Source organism: Mobula hypostoma, chromosome 2 (genome assembly GCF_963921235.1).
Source record: "Mobula hypostoma chromosome 2, sMobHyp1.1, whole genome shotgun sequence".
NCBI classification, from domain to species: domain Eukaryota; kingdom Metazoa; phylum Chordata; class Chondrichthyes; order Myliobatiformes; family Myliobatidae; genus Mobula; species Mobula hypostoma.
This window is the reverse complement of record NC_086098.1, coordinates 57449437-57471977: the sequence shown is the minus strand read 5'-3', so window position 1 is coordinate 57471977 and position 22541 is coordinate 57449437. Positions and strand designations below refer to the sequence as shown.

The window sequence follows — 22541 nt, the reverse complement described above, 5'->3', positions numbered from 1 at the left end:
CAATACTAACTGTTTGTAGACTACAGCTCAGTGTTTAACACAACCATTCCTTCAGTTGTCATTATAAAACTCCAACTTCCCTCTGCAACTAGTTACTCAGTTTCCTCACCGGAAGACCACACTCTGTGCAGATTAGAAATATCATCTTCACTTCACTGATAATCAACAATGGTACACCTCAAGGATGTGTGCTTAGCCCACTGCTCTACTCTCTCTACACCCATGACTGTGTGGCTAGGCACAGCTCAAACAACATCTAAAATTTGCTGATGACACAACTATTGTTGGCAGAATTTCAGATGATGCCAAGAAGGCATACAGGAACAAGAAGATCAGCTAATTGAGGAGTGTTGCAGCAATAACCTTGCACCCAATGTTAGTAAGACTGAAGAATTGGTTGTGGACTTCAAAAAGAGAAAGACATGGGATCACACATCAGTCCTCAGTGAGGGATCAGAAGTGGATAGGATGACCAATTTTAAGTCAACATTTCTCGGGATCCAGCCTGAGCACAACATATCAATGCAATTACAAAAAAGGCATTACAGTGGTTATGTTTCATTAGGAGTTTGAGGAGTTTTGGTATACTGAATCATCAAAGACACTTGCAAATTTCTACAGATGTACCATGGAGAGCATTCTAACTGGTTGCCTCAGAGTCTTGTACTGCACAGGATCAAAGTAAGCTGCAGAATGTAAGCACAGTCAGCTCCATCATGAACACCAGCCTCCTCAGCATCCAGGACATCTTCAAGGAGCGAGACCTCAAAAAGCCAGCATCCATCATTAAGGACCCCATCAACCCAGGACATGCCCTCTTATCATTTCTACCATTAGGGAAGGGGTACAAGAGCCTGAAGGCACACACTCAGTGGTTCAGGGATAGCTCATTCCCCTCTGCCATCCAATTTCTGAATCAATACTGAACCCATGAACACTACATCACTACCTTTTTTCTCTTTTTGCACTACTTACTTAATTTAAACTTTTTAATACACAGTATATATACTTCTTACTGAAATTTACAGCTTTTATTATTGTATTGCTGCCGCACAACAACAAATTCCATGACATACTGAATGTCACTGATGTCAAACCTGCTTCTGACTCTCATTCTGAACATGTCCACAGAGCTAAAAGATCCAAATCCAGGCAAAATCTGGTGAAGTTTCTCTGTACTCTTTTCAATACTGTCACATTCTTCTTGCAGAGAGCTGACCGGAGATAATACTCTAAGTGCAGCTTAGTCAATGTTTTGTACAACTACATCATGATGTCCCAACTCATAAACTCAGTAATTTCTTTAAATAGAGCAGAGAACTTGATGCTTATGATTTTACATGGGGGAACCAAACAAGGACTTGGTAAAAGATTTGTGGAACACCAAATTTCAGTTCACAAATCTGACTCTGATCTTCCTGTCACCAGAAATTTTATTTCCTGGAACTCTTCCACACTGACCACTCTCTCCTTACCTTCATCATCCCAATGAAATTCAACGTGAGCTCAAGGAATAATATACACGTACGTGGGCATGCTAAGTATTGCTGTATCATTACTCATGATACTTAACCATCGTTTTGGAGAATTACTGCAGATCATCATAGTTCCAGATCATAAGCACTGCCCTCATTTGCTCAAAAGAAGCTATTGGAAATAATTCTGTTATTCCTATTGAAGAAGTTCAGTTGTGGACTAAGGGAAAACAGCCAGCAGGAGTAACTTGCATATTATAGAAATAAATTGTACAACAAAAGTGTATTTCTGCACCAAGTAGTAAGTCAGACCTGGTTTAAACAACAAAGAACAAGATGAGAGATGCTAGAAGGCCCCTGGAGGAATGTGGTAATTAGAGATAATAAGTGTGTTCCTAGTACCATTACCATGGTAACCAATATCTTAACTGAACAGAGGGATACTTGAGGCATAAGGCCACCAGCCCCCACTGAAGACTGCAAGGAGCACGATAACATTCAGTGAGGGTTATATCAGGAGTAACTGATCGCACAGCTATTCACCCTCTACAAGAAATGACAAGTGAACATTCATACTTTGGTCACTCATTACGTAAATTAAAGGCATTCTCTGTACAGTGGGAGAGAGATTGTATGGAACATGCTTGTAAAGAAAACAGATCTCACTCTCCCTCTTTAAGGTGAGGAATCAATTAAACAAATATCTTTTGTTCGACTTAGGTATGAACATATGTCAGTGTTCTACTTTGACCCAGCATTATTTTTCTTTACCTTCCCCTTCTATTTCTTTACTAGTCCCATCACTCTTTTCCTTTTTTTACCACGGAACATTCCTATGACCCTTAATCATTCATCCCCATCTTTCCTGCTATCATAGATCTTCCATTTGGTCCTCACCTTCCCCCACACCCATCTTCTCAACTTCAATACCTATAAGAACTGACTATATTTTTCAATTCTGATGAAAAATTAATGAGCTAAGATTTTAATTGTGTTCCCCTCTTCACATTTCCTGTCTACCCCAATCAGTATTTGCAATATTTCACATTTCACTTTTTATTTTGATCATCTAGACGAGTTCATCTTTAACATGACAAGTCAGTGATACTTGACTGGGCCTGGGATGCAAGTGTTAAAATGTGGTGTCATATCCTGCCATGGTAGTCTGCAACTTTTGAATTTCCTGGGAGTAACAAATACTCCAATTGTGATCTTCTCCTGCCTTCTTATCCACCTTGATTCTCTCATCTGTTATTCGAACCACTATTAGTCCCCCATTAGACAGTTTCATTCCCTTCGCCACCCTGTTCTACCTATCACCATCTCACCTAAACTACTGGGTCTCCTACCCCCTCCCCCAAATTGTTCCATCCATACGTCATCCACTTATCACCTTCCTTACTTATCAGATTCCAGTATCAGCAGTGCGTTGAGGGTTCACTTATCACACACTACATTATTGTGTGCAGTTTTGGTCACCAAATTACAGGAAGGATATTAATAAGGTTGCAAGAGTGCAGAGAAGGTTTACAAGGATGTTGCTGGGACTTGAGAAACTGAGTTACAGAGAAAGGTTGAATAGGTTAGGACTTTGTTCCCTGGAGTGTAGAAGAATGAGGGGAGATTTGATAGAGGTATATAAAATTTTCATGGGTATAGATAGAGTGAATGCAAGCAGGCTTTTTCCACTGAGGCTAGAGGAGAAAAAAAACAGAGGACATGGGTTAAGTGTGAAGGGGAAAATCTTTAAAGGGAACATTGCGGGGGGGGGGGCTTCTTCACACAGAGAGTGGTGGGAGTGTGGAATGAGCTGCCAGATGAAGTGGTAAATGCAGGCTCACTTTTAACATTTAAGGAAAACTTGGACAGGTACATGGATGAGAGGTGTATGGAAGGATATGGTCCAGGTGCAGGTCAGTGGGACTAGGCAGAAAGATGGTTCGGCACCGCCAAGAAGGGCGAAAAGGTCTGTTTCTGTGCTGTAGTGTTCTATGGTTCTATGGTACCCTCTTGTCCCAACATCCCCTCCCCCACACCTGGTCCCATCATTCTCCCCCTCACCTGCTTCCACCCATCACTTGCCAGTCCCTACCTCACCTCTCCCTTTATCACAGAGTCAAAGAGCACTACAGCAGAGAAACAGGCCCTTTGGCCCACCTAGTCTGTGCTGAGCCATTCATCTCATAGTCCAGTGACCTGCATCCAGAACATAGCTTTCCATACTTCTCTCAACCATGTATCTATCCAAATCTCTCTTAAGTGTTGAAGTCAAACCCACACCCACCACTTGTGCTGGCAGCACATTCCACAGTCTCACCAACTTCTGAGTGAAGAAATCCCGCCTCATGTTCCTCTTAAACATTTCATCTTTCACCCTGATGCAATGACCTCTAGTTCTAGTCTCACCTGACCTCAGTTGAAAAAGCCTGCTTGCATTTATCCTATCTACACCCCTCATAATTTTGTTTACCCCCACCAGATCACCCCTCAATTTTCTACATTCTAGGGAATAAGTTCTAACCTATACAACCTTTCCCTATAATTCAGGTCTTCAAGTCCCAGCACCCTCCTTGTAAATTTTCTCTGCACTCTTTCAATCTTATTTACAACTTTCCTGTGCAGGTGACGAAAACTGGACACAATACTCCAAATTCAGCTTCTCCAACACCTTATACAATTTCAACATAACATCCCAATTCCTGTACTCAGTACACTAATTTATGAAAGTCAATGTGCCAGAAGCTTTCCTTATAACCTTATCTACCTGTGACACCACTTTCAAGAGATTAGATCTGTATTCTAGATCTTTCTGTTCTATCACAGTGCCTTACCACTCACCATGAAAGACCTACCTTGACTGATCCTCCTGAACTGCAACATCACAAACTTGTCTGCATTAAATTCCATCTTCCACTATCAACTCATTTTTTCAGCTGGTCTAAATTCCTCTGCAAACTTTATACCTTTCCTTGATGTCCACTACCCATTAATACCTATTATCATTCCAATCGGTGATATAGATGACAAACAACAGCACCGATCCCTGCAGCATAGCACTAGTCACAGGCCTCCAGTCAGAGAGGCAACCATCTACAACTATTGTCTGGCTTCTCCCGTGAAATCAATGTTTAATTCAATTCATTACGTCAACTTAAATGCCAAGCAACTGAACCTTTCTGACCAACCTCCCATGCAGGACCTGTCAAATGCCTAGCTAAAGTCCATATTAACAACATCCACTGCCTTGGCTTCATCAACTTTCCTGGTAACTTCCTCAAAAAACTCTACCAGATTGATTAGACATGACTTAACACACGTAAAGCCATGTTGACAGTTCCTAACCAGTCTAAGTCTATCCAAGTACTTATATATCTGATCCCTTAGAACACCTTCCAGTAACTTTCCTACTACTAATGTCAGGCTCATCAGCCTATAATTTCCTTGCTTATTCTTAAAGACATTCTTAACTAACAGAAAAACATTAACTATCCTCCAATCCACCAGCAACTCACCCATACCTAAAGATGTTTTAAATATCTCTGTTAGGGCCCCTGTAATTTCCTCACTAGCCTCCCACAGGGTACAATGAAACACATTGTCAGGCCCTAGGGATTTATCCAGCCTTATGACAGCAAACACCTCCTCCTCTGTAATCTATGTAGGCCTCATACCTTTGCTACTGCTTTACCTCACACCTGTAGACTCTGTGACCTTCTTATGAGTAAATACAGATGCAAAAATCCTTTTAAGCTCTCCCTCACCTCTGTTGACACCATGCATGTATTACAACTCTGATCTTCCAGAGGGTCAATTGTGTCCCCTGGTATCCTTTTGCTCTTAAAATATTTGTACAAGCCCTTCGGATTCTCCTTCACCTTGTCAGCTAGAGCAACTTCATGCCTTCTTTTAGCCCTGCTGATTTTCTTCTTAACTGTTCTCTTGCATTTCTTACACTCCTCAAGTACCTCATTTGTTGCTGCCTGCCTATACCTGCTACACATCTCCTTCTTTTTCTTAACCAGCACCTCAATATCTATCAAAAACTAAGATACCCTAAACTTCTTACTTTTGCCTTTTATTCTGACAGGAACATACAAGCATCGTACTCTCAAAATATCACTTTTGAAGGCCTCCCACTCACCAACTACACCTTTGCCAGAGAACAGCCTGTCTCAATCCACACTTACCAGATTCTTTCTGATACCATCAAAATTGGCCTTTCTCCAATTTAGAATCTCAACCCAAGTGTCAGTCCTATGATTTTCCATAATTACTTTGAAGATGATGGCATTGTGATCATTAGATGCAATTAGATTCCCCTGCACAAACTTCCGTCACCTGCCCTGTCTCATTACATAATATGAGATCTCTCTCTAGTTGGGACTTCTAGGTACTGATTAAAGAAAACTTCCTGAACATATTTGACAAACTCTTTTCCATCCAGCCCTTTTACAGTATGGGGGCACAACTGAGAGCATCCTGACTGGCTGCATCACTGCCTGATATAGGAACCGCACCTCCCTTAATTGCAGGACCCTGCAGAGAGTGGTGCGGACAGCCCAGCACATCTGTAGTTGTGAAATTCCCATGATTCAGGACATTTACAAATACAGATGTGTAAAAAGGGCACGTAGGATCATTGAGGACCCAAGACTACCAACCACAAACTGTTCCAGCTGCTATCATCCAGGAAGCGGTGTCGCAGCATAAAAGCCAGGACAACAGATGCCGGGACAGCTCCTTCCACCAGGCTATCAGACTGATTAACTCACGCGGATTTGAGTGTAGTCTATGTTACATTGACTGCTCTATTTATTATAAATTACTATGATTGCACATGGCACATTTAGCCGGAGATGTAACGTAAAGATTTTTACCCCTCATATATGTGAAGGATGTAAGAAATGAAGTCAATTCAATTCAGTCAATATGTAAAAAGTTAAAATAACCTACAATTACAACCATATGTTTCTTGCAACAGTCTCTACAAATTTGCTCCTCTAAATCCCACAGACTTTTGGTTGGTCTATAATATTATCCCATTAATGAGGTCATACCTTTCTTAATCCTTAGTTTTTCCCATAAAGCCTCACTAGATGAGCTCTCCAGTCTGTCCTGACTGAGCACTGCCATGACATTGTTCCTTGCCCCACCCATTTAATTCCTCCTACTCTATCATGTCTGAAACAATGGAACCCCAGATATCTTAATGTGGCTACTTACCCATTTAGATCACAAGACATAGGAGCAGAATTAGGCCATTTGGGTCATCGAGTCTGCTCCACAATTCTATCATGGCTGATATTTTGTTCCCCCTCCTCAGTCACACATGCAGGCCTTCTCCCCGTAACCTTTGATGCTGTGTCCAATCAAAACCCTATCAATCTCTGCCTTAAATACACCCAATGACCTGGCCTCCACAGCTCCCTGTGGTAACAAATTCCACAAACTTATCACCCTCAGACTGAAGAAACTTCTCCACTTCTCTGTTTTAAATGGACATGCCTCTATCCTGAGGCTATGGCCTCTTGACCTAGACTCCCCCTCCATGGGAAACACCTTTTCCACTTCTACTCGGTCTAGGCCTTTCAATATTTGAAAGATTTCAATGAGATCCCCCTCATCCTTCTAAATTCCAGAGAGTACCGACCCAAAGCCATCAAACGTTCCTTGTATGATAACCAGAAAAGGATCCTTTTATTCCCACTCACTGCCTCCTACCAATCAGCCGATGGTCAAGCCATGCCAGTAACACTCCTGTAATACCATGGGCTCTTAACTTTGTAAGCAGTCTCATGTGTGGCATCTTGTCAAAGGCCTCCTGACAGTCCAAACATACAACATCCACTGCATCCCCTTTATCTATCCTACTTGTAATCTTTTCAAAGAATTCCAACTGGTTCATCAGGCAAGATTTTCCCTGAAGGAAACCAGGCTGACTTTGTCCTATCTTGTCTTGTGTCACCAAGTACTCCATGACCTCTTCCTTAACAATTGACTCCAACATCTTCCCAACCACAAAGATTAGGCTAACTAGTCTACAATTTCCTTTCTGCTGCCTTCCTGCTTTCTTAAACAGTGGAGTGACATTTGCAATTTTCCAGTCCTCTGGCACCATGCCAGAGTCCAATGATCTTTGAAAATTTGTAATTGGTACCTCCACAAACTCTAACGTTACCTCCTTCAGAACCCTAGGGTGCAGTCCATCTGGTCCAGGTGACTTATGTACCCTTAGGTCTTTCTGCTTGTTGAGCACCTTCTCCCTTGTAATAGTAACTGCACTCACCTCTCTTCCCTCAAACCCTTCAACATCTGGCACACTGCTAGTGTCTTCCAGAGTGAAGACTGATGCAAAATACTCATTTAGTTCATCAGGAATCTCCTTGTTCCCTGTTATTATTTCTCCAGCCTCATTTCCTAGCAGTCCTATATCCACTCTCATCCCTCTTGTATTTTTTATGTACTTGTAAGAGCTTATCCTATCCACTTTGATATTGATTACAAGCTTGCTTTCATATTTCATCTTTTCCCTCCTAATGATTCTTTTAGTTGATCTCTGTAGGTTCTTAAAAGCTTCCAACTCCTCTATCTTCTACTCTTTTTTGCTTTGTTGTGTGCTCTCTCTTTTGCTTTTACATTAGCTTGGACTCCCTTGTCAGCCATGGTTGAACTATTTTGCCTTTTGAGTATTTCTTTGTTTTTGGAATATATCGATCCTGCACCTTCCTCACTTCTTCCAAATGTGTTGTCAAAATCACCTGAAATTTGATTCCATCCTCCAAACAATTAATTACTGTTCTTGAATACAGATTTTAAAATTTCTGGCATTTGATCATCCGATATTGCCAGTTATGGTAGAATGATACAAAAGATCCACAGAAGTAAAATATCAAAGACATAATGTTGCAGCTCGTTTAGCTGCTGCTCACAGCTCAAGTGAGTAGGGATTGATCCTGACTTCTGCTGCTATATTGTGGCACTTTCTCAACTGTGTGAGCTCCCTCTGAGTGCTCTGGTTTCCTCCCTCATTCCAAAAAGTTGCAGGTTGGCAGGTTAGTTGAGCAATGTAAATTGTCCCTAGCGTGTAAATGAGTGGTGGAATCAGGGGGAAGTTGCTGAGAACATAGAGAGATTAAAAGCTGCTATGCAGGCATTAGTGTAAACAGAGTCAGGGCGCAGACTTGCTGAGCTGAGAGGCCTGTTCAGTGTTGTATCTCCCTATGACTGTAAAACTTGGAAGGGATGAAAAGCTGACTGTTGCTTTGTTATCAGATTATTAACATCAATTCCTCTGCTTTGGTAAGTTTGCTGGAGTATAGTGCAAGAAAAGAAAATGTGCAAAGTATTAAAGCTTATTTTCTGGTAACTGAATAAATTTTTATTTGTTTACACTGTGTGAAATTGATGCCAAGTGTGTTTAATGTTCAGTGGTTTACCATTGTCATAATTGTTATTTTAAAATCTAATTGTAGCCTTCTTTAAAATAAAGAAACAAATGGATGAAGGCACTATCACAATTTCTGGAGATCACTGAGCAAAATAAAGAGCATTGTATTTCTGCAATGCAGCAATGCACCTGCAGGTTTCAGAAAGCGGTAAAAATATGTAAAGTAAGCCTGTTACTGAATAAATGTAATGACTGGTTGAATATGGTTTGTTCCTCTGTATTGTATGCTCAACAGCTGTGGTTTTTCTTTTTGTATACGAAGTAATCCACAAGAATTCTGGGTTGCGGATCTTTACTGCTTCTCTTACTCTAGCATCAGAAAACGTGCATGATTTCTCATTTAGACATTCAAAACAGAACACTTATTGAATAATAAAGTAGGAACCAGTTAATCATCCTAATGATGATATATATCAGATAGAGAAAAACTGATCACTTGCAACGTAATGGATTCTGATGAAAGGTACTGTCTCCCTGGTATATAATGCCAAAAATGCCCCAAATATATCTAATCAAATGCATTTAAAATTCCACGTATTGGTTGCTTTAACTCCCCTTCCTCAAACAACAGAAGACAGGTGCTCATCTAGTTAAGTGCAACAGCAGGCATGAAAAATGTAGGAGCGCTTATAAGCAGAATGCTCGGTGCTGAAAACAAAACCTGGCATTTGGACTACATACATCCTTGGAAAGAGTACCATGGGGCATTCAGAGCTGAAGTCAAAGGGCAACAAGGGGAAAGTAATTCCGTTACTGAATTTATAACCTAACAAAGGAAGATGGTTGTTGCTGTCAGAGGTCAAGCATTCTTCCTCCAGTCATAGAGTACTATAACACAGAAACAGTCCCTAGTCTATGCAGACCTGACGTTCTTTCTAGTCCCATCGACCAGCACCCGAACCATATCCCATATCCCTCCAAGCATCTCATGTCCATGTACCTATCCATACTTCTCTTAAATATTTCAATTGAACCCACATGTAACACTGCTTCTAAAGCCTAGTTTGCACTACCTTTTGAGTGAAGAATTTTCCCCTGAGATTTCTCTTTGAATATCTCACCTTTCACAACAAACCCATGAGCCCTGGTTCTAGTCTTACCCACCCTGAGGTGTAAAAGCCTGCATGCATTCACCCTATTTATACTCCTCATAATTTTGTATACCTCTAGAAGAACTCCTCCGTTTCTCTTATGATACCTTAAGGTTGTCATAGGCAGGGGAGGTAGTGGTGATAAGCTCCCATTACCTATTAAATGCTCCCAATGGCGTGCATATCAAATAGCCTCTGACAACCAAGTCCAGCTCCTGGCCTTCATGTGTGGTTTATCTACTCAGCCCAGCAGAACCATTTCTACTGACAAATGCAGGTTATTGGTGCCTTAAAATTTGTCATTTCAGGCAAATATGGCTCATCAATCATGGTTGGCAGCTTATCTAGCAGAAGGAGAACTCTCTTCTCACACCTCCACTGCCTTGTGCCTATACCCATTCATAGGGAAGGCGTTGGAAGTAGACCCTGGGGAAGAATCCAGAGCTGGAGTCCCTAAGACTGTCCAACATTGTTGAATTCAATGCTGATTATAATTTCCTGTGACTACATTGGTGCCTAACTGTATCAACCTCTGCCGTTCCTTTGGATTCATTAGCTGTGTGGAGAAGGGCAGCCTGCTGCATGGGCAACTGCTTGCTCATCATATCATAGTGCTCTGGCTTGCATATCATGTAGACAGCTAATGCCTCATTCTCCTATACTGATGATGATGATGACGTCGACTCAGAGGCCAGCGTCAGGCATTTTCATGCCTTACAAGGTGCAGTTCAAAAAGCTGTGTGGGGCGCCACTCCTTGCACAGATATTTTGCAGTATTATTTTACGAGGCCAAGTTGCAAGCTTGACATCAACCCAACGCGGATGGACAGCACACACGGGGGCGGTCTGTCACTGGATCGAACTCAGGAACCTCCAGCGCTGATCTCACTGCACCACCAGCCGACCTACACTCCAGGTAATAAAATCCTAACCTATTCAAACTTTCCCTACAACTCAGGTTCTCAAGTCTCAGCAACATCCTTGTGCGCACAATACCCTAAAATCAGCCTCACCAACATCTTAGTCACAGCAGGGCCTCGGGCGACAGATAAGTGGGTGACAGTCAGGAGAGGGAAGGGCAAGGGTCAGGTACTAGAGAGCACCCCTGTGGCTGTCCCCCTTAACGATAACTACTCCTGTTTGAGTACTGTCGGGAGGGGCAGCCTACCTGGGGGAAGCGACAGTGGCTGTGCCTCCGGCACAGAGGCTGGCCCTGTGGCTCAGAAGGTAGGGAAAGGAAGAAGGCAGCAGTAATAGGGGCCTCTTTAGTTAGGGGGACAGGCAAGCGATTCTGTGAACGCAAGAAAGAAACCCAGATGGTAGTTTGCCTCCCTGTTGCCAGGGTCCGGGATGTTTCTGATCACGACCATGATATCCTGAAGTGGGAAGGTGAACAGCCAGAGGTCATGGTACATATTGGTACCGATGACGTAGGTAGGAAAAGGGAGAAGGTCCTGAAAATAGACTACAGGGATGATGTTGAGAAGCAGGACCACAAAGGTAGTAATCTCGGGATTACTATCTGTGCCACTCGACAGTGAGTATAGGAATAGAGTGAGGTGGAGGATAAATGCGTGCCTGAGGAATTGGAGCGGGGCAGGGATTCAGATTTCTGGATCATTGGGACCTCTTTTGGGGCAGGTGTGACCTGTACAAAAAGGACGGGTTGCATTTGAATTCAAGGGGGACCAATATCCTGCCGGGGAGGTTTGCTAAGGCTATTGGGGAGAGTTTCAACTAGAATTGCTGGGGGATGGGAAACGAAATGTAGAGATGGAGGAAGGGGCGGTTGGCTCACAAATTAAAAAATCTTATAAGCGAGAGGGAGGATAGGCAGGTGATAGAGAAGGGATGTGCTCAGACCGCTGATTTGAGATGTGTCTATTTTAATGAAAGGAGCATCATGAACAAAGTGGATGAGTTTAGAGGGTAGATCAGTAGGGAGGACTTGGATGGCTCAGGGGCAGGAATGGTTACTTAGAGTGCTAGGCTTTAGATGTTTCAGAAAGGACAGGGAGGGAGGCAAACGAGATGGGGGCATGGCATAGATCAGAGATAGTGTCACGGCTGCAGAAAAGGAGGAAGTCATGGAAGGATTGTCTACTGAGTCTCTGTGGGTGGAAGATAGGAACACGAAGGGGTCAATAACTCTACTGGATGTTTTTTATAGACCAGCCAATAGTAACAGGGACATCGAGGAGCAGATACGGAGACTGATTCTGGAAAGGTGTAATCATAACAGGGTTGTCATGGTGGAAGATTTTAACTTCCCAAATATAGCAAGGGGTTTAGATGGGGTGGAGTTTGTTAGGTGTGTTCAGGAAGGTTTCCTGACACAATATGTAGATAAGCCTGCAAGAGGAGAGGCTGTACTTGATTTGGTATTGGGAAATGAACGTGGTCAGTTGTCATGTCTCTCAGTGGGAGAGCATTTTGGAGATAGTGATCACAATTCTATCTCCTTTACCATAGCATTGGAGAGAGATAGGAACTGACAAGTTAGGAACACGTTTAATTCGAGTAAGGGGAAATATGGCAGTAAGGCAGTAAACTGGAAGCATAAATTGGGAACAGGTATTCGCAGGGAAACGTACAGCAGAAATGTGGCAAATGTTCAGGGGATATTTGTGTGGCGTTCTGCATAGGTACATTCCATTGAGACAGAGAAAGGATGGTAGGGTACAGAAACTGTGGTGTACAAAGGCTGTTGAAAATCTGGTCAAGAAGAAAAGAAAACAAATGGTTCAAAAAACTAGGTAATGATAGAGATCTAGAAGATTATAAGGGTAGCAGGAAGGAGATTAAGAATGAAATTAGGGGAGCCAGAAGGGGCCATGAGAAGGCCTTCGTGAGCAGGATAAAGGAAAACCCCAAAGCATTCTACAAATATGTGAACAGAAAGAAGACAAGACGTGAGAGAATAGGACCAATCAAGTCTGACAGTGGAGAAGTGTGTATGGACCCGGAGGAGATACCAGAGGTACTTAATTGCTTCAGTATTCACTACGGAAAAGGATTTTGGCAACTGTGGGACATGTTGCTGCGGACTGACATTATAGCATATAAACATTATGAAAGAGGATGTGTTGGAGCTTTTGGAAAACATGAAGTTGGATAAGTCACTGGGACCAAACAAGATGTACCCCAGGCTACTGTGGGAGGCAAGGGAGAAAATTGCTGAGCCTCTGGCAATGATCTTTGCATCATCAATGAGGACGAGAGAGGTTCCGGAAGATTGGAGGGTTGCAGATGTTGTTCCCTTATTCAAGAAAAGGAGTAGAGATAGCCCAGGAAATTATAGACCAGTGAGTCTTTCTTCATTGGTTGGTAAGTTGATGGAAAAGATCCTGAAAGGCAGGATTTATGAACATTTGGAGAGGCATAATATGATTAGGAATAGTCAGCATGGCTTTGTCAAAGGCAGGTCGTGCCTTTAGAGCCTGATTGATTTTTTTGAGGACGTGACTAAACACATTGATGAAGGCAGAGCCGTAGATGTAATGTATATGAATTTCAGCAAGGCATTTGATAAGGTACCCTATGCAAGGCTTATTGAGAAAATAAGGAGGCCTGAGATCCAAGGGGACATTGCTTTGTGGATCCAGAATTGACTTGCCCGCAGAAGGCAAAGAGTGGTTGTAGACGGGTCATATTCTGCATGGAAGTCAGTCACCAGTGATGTGCCTCAGGGATCTGTTCTGGGACCCCTTCTCTTCGTGATTGTTATAAATGACCTGGACGAGGAAGTGGAGGGATGAGTTAGTAAATTTGCGGATGACACAAAGGTTGGGTGTGCTGTGGATAGTGTGGAGGGCTGTCAGAGGTTACAGCGGGACATCAATAGGATACAAAACTGGGCTGGGAAGTGGCAGATGGAGTTCAACCCAGATAGCTATGAGGTGGTTCATTTTGGTAGGTCAAATATGATATATTTTTTTACGTAGAGAGTGGTGAGGGCATGGAGTGGGCTGCCAGTGACAGTGGTGGAAGTGGATACGATAGGGTCTTTTAAGAGACTCCTGAATAGGTACATGGAACTTTGAAAAATACAGGGCTATAGGTAACCCTAGGTAATTTCTAAAGTAAGTACATGTTCGGCACAGCATTGTGGGCCGAAGGGCCTGTATTGTGCTGTAGTTTTCTATGTTTCTAACTTCAATATTGTTATATTTACAACTCCTGCACTCAGTACTGATTTACGCCTGTCAATGTGCTAAAATTTCTCTTTACGACCCTGTCAACCTATGATGCTAGGCATGTAAGGTTAGCAGTGAGATCACATACTGGTAATTGTAAAATGTTCAATTCTACTTACAGCTCCTCAGCCCATACCTGCCTGTAGCAAGAACATACGCAACATTCAGACATGAACTGATAGGAACAAAATGGCATTTGTGACATAAAGTAACTAACACCTATGAGAGAGAGTATAAGCACTTATCCAGTAGCATTAACTTTACGAGAGAGAGTATTAACACTTATCCAGTAGCATTAACTTTGCCAAGTCCTTCATTATCAATATTCTGCAGGTCACTATTAAACAAAGTTGGACCAGTCCCATAAATTCTATGACTACAAGAAAAAGTCCAAAGCTGGATGCTTTGTTTGCGAGTAACTCATTTCCTACCAGCCCATTCCCCTTCCATCATTCAGAAGTTAGATACATGGCAAAATGCTCTCCTCCTGCCTGATGAGGGCATTACCAACAGCTCCTAAGGAGCTCAGCAATATTCGGGATAAAGGATTCCACCTGACCGGTACTCCATCCCCCCACCATAAACATTACTCTCCAGACACCCAACTTGAAGGGTAGAGTTTAGAAGTTGGAATATTTTATGGGGTAATAAAATAAAGTTTCAAAAATCATATAACAATCAAATATTTTAAAGAAAGGAAGTCATGCTCGATAAATTTATTGTGTTCTTTAAGGATATAAAAAAGAGAAAATGGATAAAGTATTTGGATATCAAGAATGCCTTCGCTGAGATACCATATAAGAGTGTACTGGCCAACTAACAAAAACTTGGAATAGATGGGTCATTTTTAGGAGGTCTATCAGTGACAATAGGGTTTGCCCCAAAATTTTTAGGCTATCAACATATTAGGACCTCAGCTATTTACAATCCATAGGAAAGACTTGTGTATTATAGACAACTTTGCAGAGAACACAAAGAGAGGGGGTAAGCAAGTCATCAGGAAGAGACTAAAAGGCTGTAGAGGGATTTAGATAAGTTAAATGAGGGGTAAAATGTTGGCACATGGAGTATAATATCAGAATATGTAAGTTATCAGCTCCAGTAGGAAGGATAAAAATGCAAATTATTGATTTGGTGGAATGAGTTTGCAAAACAAAGGGACAAGGGATACTTGTATGTGAGTTACAAAATATTATCATTCAGTTGCAGCAATTAATTAGGAAGTCTATTCAAATATTGGTCTTTAATGGAGAATGAATGTTGGGAAGTACTGATGCAGCTTTATAAGAAATGGCACCTGCAGTATTGTGTGCAGTTTTCATTCAATATTTAAGGAAGAATATATCTGCAGAAGAGATAGTGTAGAGAAAGTTCAGTGGTTTGATTCCTGAGGTGAAGGTGGTGACATATTTGAGGAAGAAAACTTGAATAGATTGGGTATAGATTTGACTCGGTGGTGAGGAAGGCAAATGCCATGTTAACATTCATTTCAAGAGGTCTGGAATACAAGAGCAAGAAGGTGATGCTGAGGCTTTATAAGGCACATGTGAGGCCTCACCTTGAGTATTGTGAACAGTTTTGGGCCCCGCATCTTAGAAAAGATATCCTGGCATTGGAGAGGGTCCAGAGGAGGTTCACAAAGATGATTCCAGGAATGAAAGGGTTATTATATGAGGAACATTTGATGGTCTGGGTCTGGGCTCACTGGGATTCAGAAGAATGAAGAGGGATCTCCTTGAAACCTTTCAAATGTTGAAAGGTCTAGACAGAGTAGATGTGGAATGGATGCTTCCCATGGTGGGAGAGTCTAGGACAAGAGGGAACAGCCTCAGGATAAACGGATGCCCTTTCAAAACAGAGATGCGAAGAAATTTCTTTAGCCAAAGGATAGCGAATTTGTAGAATTTGTTGTCACATGCAATTGTGGAGGCTAGGTAGTTGGGTGCATTTAAAGCCGAGATTGATAAGTTCCTGATTTGTCATGGCATCAAAGGTTACGGGGAGAAGGCTTGGAACTGGGGTTGAGGAGGAGAAGGAAAAAGGATCAGCCCATTATTGAATGGCAGAGCAGACACAATGGGCCAGATAGCCTAATTCTGCTCCTATGCCTTATTGTTTATAGTTTAATAAATGAGAGCTGATCATATTGAAACATACAAGATTTTGAGAGGATCCATTGGGCATTACTTGAAGGGTGTTTCCCCTAGAGGGGATATCTGGAGCTAGTTTGCTTAGTTTCAGAAATGTAAGAAAGAGATAAGGAAGAATTTCTTGTCCTGAGGTTTATGATGCTTTGGAATTATTTACCGCAGAGAACTATGGAGGCAGCAATATTGCAAATACTGTGTCCAAGACAAGAGATTAATAATTTAACCAAGCGATTTTGGCAAAGAGCACAAGAATAGAGTTGAAGTCACCATACATAATCTTACTGAATATTAGGCCAAAAGTGAGGGGCTGAGTAGCCTACTCCAGCTTCTATTTCTCATGTTATGTTTACTATTGGGACATGACCGCTCAAAGTGTGCCATCAAAAAATGCACAACAGTTACTGGCTTTGAATAGAATAGAATATATTGCTAAAGACAATGAGATTGTGGTGCTTCTCCAGTCTGTGCTAAACAGATATTTACAATGCATGTGGTATAGCTTAATTTTTTAAAAATTCCCATATTTACATGGAACAAGTGACTTCGATGGTCCATAACAGTCAAAGGGCTATTGGCAAGCTGGTGTGGGCATTATTCAGCTGCACAACAGCCCTCGAGAAGAAGCTCTACTTCTGTCTTACTGTCTTGACTAAGATGTTTCTGTATCTCCTACCAGATGGCAGAGATTGAACAGACAGTGTTCAGGACGGGATGGGTCTTTAATGATGTAATGAACATGCCTTGGGCATCGGGAGTTGTAGATTGTCTCCAGGTTTGGTAGTTGTGACCCAGTGTTGTGCTGGGAAATACTAATAACCAGTTAGCGTGATTTGTGATTTGTCTTGATACAGCTAGAGCACCACACTGTCATTCTGCCTGTCAGTATGCACTCTGTCGCACATTATGTTCTTTGAGTACTCTATCAGCACCCAATGAGCTAATGAATTGAAAATGTGATTTGAATTGATTTATTACTGTCAGATATACAGAGAAAAAATTGTTTTGCACACTTTTCAGACAGATAAGATCATTGCACAATGCATTGAGGTAGGACAAAGTAAGTCAAAATAACAAAGGTTCAAATGGTTAATTTTAATATAAGAGAATGCATACAGTCAACAACCTGAAATTCCTACACTTCACAGACATCTACAAAACAAGAAACCCAATAGAATGATAGGAAACAACAGGAATTCTGCAGATGCTGGAAATTCAAGCAACATACATCAAAGTTGCTGGTGAACGCAGCAGGCCAAGCAGCATCTGTAGGAAGAGGTGCAGTCGACGTTTCAGGCCGAGACCCTTCGTCAGGACTAACTGAAGGAAGAGTGAGTAAGGGATTTGAAAGTTGGAGGGGGAGGGGAAGATCCAAAAGGATAGGAGAAGACAGGAGGGGGAAGGATAGAGCCGAGAGCTGGACAGGTGATAGGCAAAAGGGGATACGAGAGGATCATGGGACAGGAGGTCCAGGGAGAAAGACAGGGGGGGGGGGTTGACCCAGAGGATGGGCAAGAGGTATATTCAGAGGGACAGAGGGAGAAAAAGGAGAGTGAGAGAAAGAATGTGTGCATAAAAATGAGTAATAGATGGGGTACGAGGGGGAGGTGGGGCCTTAGCGGAAGTTAGAGAAGTCGATGTTCATGCCATCAGGTTGGAGGCTACCCAGACGGAATATAAGGTGTTGTTCCTCCAACCTGAGTGTGGCTTCATCTTTACAGTAGAGGAGGCCGTGGATAGACATGTCAGAATGGGAATGGGATGTGGAATTAAAATGTGTGGCCACTGGGAGATCCTGCTTTCTCTGGTGGACAGAGCGTAGATGTTCAGCAAAGCGGTCTCCCAGTCTGCGTTGGGTCTCGCCAATATATAAAAGGCCACATCGGGAGCACCGGACGCAGTATATCAACCCAGTCGACTCACAGGTGAAGTGATGCCTCACCTGGAAGGACTGTTTGGGGCCCTGAATGGTGGTAATGGAGGAAGTGTAAGGGCATGTGTAGCACTTGTTCCGCTTACACAGATAAGTGCCAGGAGGGAGATCAGTGGGGAGGGATGGGGGGGACGAACAGACAAGGGAGTTGTGTAGGGAGCGATCCCTGCGGAATGCAGAGAGAGGGGGAGAAGGAAAGATGTGCTTAGTGATGGGATCCCGTTGGAGGTGGCGGAAGTTACGGAGAATAATATGTTGGACCCGGAGGCTGGTGGGGTGGTAGGTGAGGACCAGGGGAACCCTATTCCTAGTGGGGTGGTGGGAGGATGGAGTGAGAGCAGATGTACGTGAAATGGGGGAGATGCGTTTAAGAGCAGAGTTGATAGTGGAGGAAGGGAAACCCCTTCCTTTAAAAAAGGAAGACATCTCCCTCGTCCTAGAATGAAAAGCCTCATCCTGAGAGCAGATGCGGCGGAGACGGAGGAATTGCGAGAAGGGGATGGCATTTTTGCAAGAGACAGGGTGAGACGAGGAATAGTCCAGATAGCTGTGAGAGTCAGTAGACTGGTAGGAACATCAGAACCGCAAAGACCCCCACCGCCCTACCTCCCACTGCACAAGCAGCAGAAGCATTGATTTTCCCCCTTTCCTCTCTGCTCCACTTGCTTAAGCAGAAGAACCAAACCCTACCATGAAAGCAATAGCGAATACCAACCAAAGGCACCTTGATCCAGAGTCCATCAAAAATTGCTGTTCATAACTCAGTACTCCAGTATCTCAGACAGTCTCTCTCTCTGCATCGAGGAGCGAGAGAGAGGTCAACTCCTGCAACAAAGACAGCGAGATCAGCAACTCACTCTTCTTTTGTTACAATCTTCCGTGTCATTTCGCCAAGCCCCCGACCCGAAAACCAACAGGCTTTCATTCACCATCAAAAGAGAGCGAAAGAGACGGATCACTCGAGTACAGGGGCTTCCTTCCAACAGCAGCACGCACCACCAGCTCGCCTGCTGTCTTGATTTTTCATTCTTCCACAACGCTTCAGTCAGTGAAATCAGTGAGGAACCAGGTTGTCTCTGGAGCTGCTCCTTGAGGACACACACCTTCCGGGCCATTCCTGGAGATAGCAAAGCACCAGGCTGCACAGCCGATCCAAACACCCACCACTTGCAAAGGATCATAGGTTTAACTGTAGTTCACAAACTTCAACAGAACACCAACCACCTTGAATCGACGAGGGGCAATCAGAGTACCCTGAATAAGTAATTGTAGTACCTTCTGTAGATGGAACGCACCATAGCCTCTGTGTATCTGCAGTGGATGGAGTGCCAATCAATCAGCTGCTTTATCCTGAATTTTTTAAAAAGTTCATACAGGATGGTACTGTGATATACAGTGATGTTTGGTGGGCAGCTCACAAAACGTCTAGATATACTCCTGAATTCCGTAGCCTGCAATCCGCAGTCTGTAATTCCCCTTTAAGTAATGTACTGTTAAACCGACTAAACGAATTAGTGATTTTACAATCTTCTAATAGACTTGGTGGATTCATCTCTCAGGAAGACCAGAAAATCTGCAGATGCTGAAAATCCAAGCAACACACACAAAATACTGGAGGAACTCAGCAGGCTAGGCAGCATCTATGGAAAAGAGTAAACAGTCAGCATTTGGGCTGATGAAGGGTCTCAGCCTGAAAGGTCAACTGTTTACTTTTTTCCATTGATGCTGCCTGGCTTGCCGAGTGCCTCCAGCATTTTGTGTGTATTGCTCAACTCTCAGGAATGCAGGTATGGAAAACTTAAGAGGATGAAGGTACATTGCCACGGCTAGAAGAGAGGAAGGGGAGAGGACTCCAAGCCAAACTAAAATGATGGTGTCTGAGACTCCCTCTAATCAGTATTTTGTTGGCAAATGTACAGTCGCTGAAGAACAAGATAGAGGACTGAAGGGCAAGATTGGTGTATTGGAGAAAAATGCGGGATTGCTGCATTCTCTGTTTCACCGAGATTTGACTCACTTCCGACATGCTGGATCTGGTGATTATGTCCTGCAGAATATCGGGAAATGGATAAGGTAGGGGTGTGTGTTTCATGATAAAGTCCCACATAACCAGGTTCAAGAATCATAAGGCTCCTGTACCAGTGGGGATAACTTCACTCAACTTAACAGTGAACATGTTCCACAATCTATGGACTTACTCTTAAGGTGTCTACCATTTTGAGACACTCCACTCTCCAGGAAGGGAGAGAGGCAGAAGAAAGGAAGCTATAGGCCAGTAAGTCTGACCTAAATGGTTGGGAAGATGTTAAATTCAATTATTAAGGGTATTTGGAGATACATGATAAAATAGGCCGAAGTCAGCATGGTTTCCTCAAGGAAAGATCTTGTGTGACAAATCTGTTGGAATGCTTTGAAGAAGTAACAAGCAGGATAGACAAAGGAAAATCGGTTGATGTTGTGTACTTGGATTTGCTTAACAAGCTAGGAACCCATGGTATTACAGGAAAGAATGGGAAAAGAAATGCACTTTGGCAGAAGAAATGAAAGGGTTGTCAATTTTCTAAATGGAGAGAAAATACAAAAAATTGAGGTGCAAAGGGATTTGAGAGTTCTTGTGCAGGATTCCCTAAAAGTTAAGTTTCAGGTTGAGTCTACGGTGAGGAAGGCTAATGCAATGTTAGCCTTCATTTCAGGACGACCAGAATATAAAAGCATGGATGTAATGTTGAGACTTTATTAAGCACTGGTGAGTCCTCACTTGGAGTATTGTGAGCAGTTTTGGGCCCCTTATCTTAGTAAGGATGTGCTGAAACTGGGGAGTGTACAATGAAGTTTCACGATAATCATTCCAGAATTGAACGTCTTGTCATATGAAGAGCGCTTGATGGCTCTGGGCCTATATTCACTGAAATTCAGAAGAACGAGGGGTGACCTCACTGAAACCTTTCAAATAGTGAAAGACCTTAACAGAGTGGATGTGGAAAGGATGTTTCTTATAGTGGGAGAGTCCAAGACCAGAGGATACAGCCTCAGAATAGAGGAGCATCCTTTTAGAATGGAAATGAGGAGGAATTCCTTTAGGTAGAAGGTGGAGAATCTATAGAATTCTTTGCCACAAGCAGCTGTGGAGGCCAAGCCTTTATGTATATTTAAGGCAGAAGTTGATAGATTCTTGATTGGTCTGGGCATGAAGAGATACGGGGAGAAGGCAGGAGATTGGGGTTGAGAGGAAATTGAATCTTGTCTTGTCCATACTGCACCAAATGCCGCCGCTGGGCTATAAACATGCAGGAGCAATGTGTGGTTAAGTGCCTTACTCAAGGATACAACACACTGCCTCAGCTGAGGCTCGAACTCGCGACCTTCAGATCACTAGCCTAATGCCTTACCACTTGGCTGTGCGCCACCATACAATGAAGTGCCGGAGCAGACGTGATGATCTAATTCTGCTCCTGATTCTTATGGTCTTGGGTCATATCGATATTTATTACTTATTTATTTATTAAAATGATTATTTCTTTTATATGTTTGTATTTGAATAGTGTTGTCTTTTGCATATTGATTGCTTGACCATCTTTGTCATGTGTGGATTTTCATTGAATCTATTGTGTTTCTTTATATCTACTATGAATGCCCGCAAGCTAATAAATCTCAGGGCATTATGTATATGGTGATGTATATGTACTTTGATAATAAATTTACTTTGAACTTTGACTGGTGTTGAAGTCCTTAAGACTTGTTGGAGCTGCATTCATCCAGACAGTTGGAGAATTTTCCATCATACTCCTAACTTGTGCATTGTGGAGAGCAGAAGGGCTTTGGAACGTCAAGGACTGAGACATAGCCAGCCTTCTAAGACACTGGGGCCTGATGACACGAACATCAATTTCCCTAACTTCCGGTAGCCACTCTGTTACTCTTCCCAGCCCCCCTCCCCTTTGAGTTCCGCCATTCCAGTAGCCCTCTCACACCTTTACATGCTCTGCCCTACTTTCATGACCTGACCATTGCCTCTCCTGGTTCCCCACCTCCTTCCCTTTATTCCATGGTCTACTGTTCTTTCCTATCAGATTCCTTCTACTGAAGTCCGTCACCTTTTTGCATATCACCTCCTTTATTCTCACATCATTCTCCTGCATCCCCTCTCCCCACCTACCTTCTCCCTCACTGGGCTCATTTATGTCCTGCCAGCCTGTGCTCCTTCCACTCCCCCTTCCCTTTTTATTTTGGCTTCTGCCCTCTTCCATTCCAG

At 42.8% G+C, this 22541-nt stretch overlaps 1 long non-coding RNA gene across 1 annotated transcript in view; it reads right to left on the bottom strand.

Moving 5' to 3' along the window:
* Positions 1-22541, bottom strand: part of LOC134340307 (uncharacterized) — a 107926-nt gene that overhangs the window by 33402 nt on the left and 51983 nt on the right. The window lies entirely within an intron of this gene.